The sequence below is a fragment of the Pygoscelis adeliae genome, unplaced genomic scaffold (genome assembly GCF_000699105.1).
Source record: "Pygoscelis adeliae isolate BGI_AS28 unplaced genomic scaffold, ASM69910v1 Scaffold402, whole genome shotgun sequence".
Lineage (NCBI taxonomy): Eukaryota > Metazoa > Chordata > Aves > Sphenisciformes > Spheniscidae > Pygoscelis > Pygoscelis adeliae.
Window position 1 is genome coordinate 7,017,867 of NW_008824411.1, and position 380 is coordinate 7,018,246.

Here is a 380-nt window from a genome sequence, read left to right on the forward strand (position 1 = left end):
CTTTCCTCCTCCTGTATGCAACTATTCATGTCCCCTCCCCATCTTTTTGGTTTTTTACTGGCAGAAGAGCACAGTCTCCTCCAACCAAGCTCTTTCCCAGAAACTCCCAGTCTCTGTGTAAGAGCTCTACACAGTTCTATTTCTCCCATTGCTCCTTTTTGATCAACGCTTTCTTTCAGGCATTTATGTCATGTCTATTGACATCTTCCACACTTACCTTCTCCCTCACACTTAATGTCACTTAGATTATAGACCCTCAGCACGGCCATTAATCTGATCCTGGCTTGGTTTACTTAACTCATTAGCTGTTCTTTTGTGTTAGAAGTTGTAAGAGTGAAGGTTGTTACTCCTGAATCTCCCAAGCCCTCTAGCAGGGAAAG

At 43.4% G+C, this 380-nt stretch overlaps 1 protein-coding gene across 1 annotated transcript in view; it reads right to left on the bottom strand.

Annotated features, from left to right (window-relative positions):
• XPR1 (xenotropic and polytropic retrovirus receptor 1) overlaps nt 1–380 on the bottom strand; it is a 102,765-nt gene that overhangs the window by 17,576 nt on the left and 84,809 nt on the right. The window lies entirely within an intron of this gene.